We start from the raw sequence: 562 nt of genomic DNA on the forward strand, positions 1-562 counted from the left end.
AAACTCAATAGTATTTGAAATACTATTAATTTTTTTTTTTTTTTTGAAAATGTAGGACTATTTATTAAATATTTTAAAAATTGAATAATTATTAATTAAAAATGAAAAAGTTAAGAGGTTGTGAGTTGAAAATTTTGAAAAGGGGCGACGAGAACTGAAGCCTTGATTTTTGAGTTGCAGTGATGTGGAGGCTTCTGCAGATCATTGTGAGTGATGGAACGGCCCCACTGCCCTCCCATCCAACCACTCTTATCATTATCCTCCATCATCGAAATTAATGCAAAAAATATGTAACAAAATCCCTCCCTTCACTTTCACTCCCAAATTACGCCGCTCTCCCACGCGACGCGTCAATGGCCGCCAATAATGCTTTCCCGCCTGGAAAAGCAGCCCACAAGGTGTTCGACAAAAAGCGTGAACCAAAATACACTTCATTCCCCCCCCCCCCCCCCCCCCCCCCCCCCCCCCCCCCCCCCCCCCCCCCCCCCCCCCCCCCCCCCCCCCCCCCCCCCCCCCCCCCCCCCCCCCCCCCCCCCCCCCCCCCCCCCCCCCCCCCCCCCCC

The sequence above is a fragment of the Cucurbita moschata genome, unplaced genomic scaffold (genome assembly GCF_002738365.1).
Source record: "Cucurbita moschata cultivar Rifu unplaced genomic scaffold, Cmos_1.0 Cmo_Scf00006, whole genome shotgun sequence".
Taxonomy (NCBI): domain Eukaryota; kingdom Viridiplantae; phylum Streptophyta; class Magnoliopsida; order Cucurbitales; family Cucurbitaceae; genus Cucurbita; species Cucurbita moschata.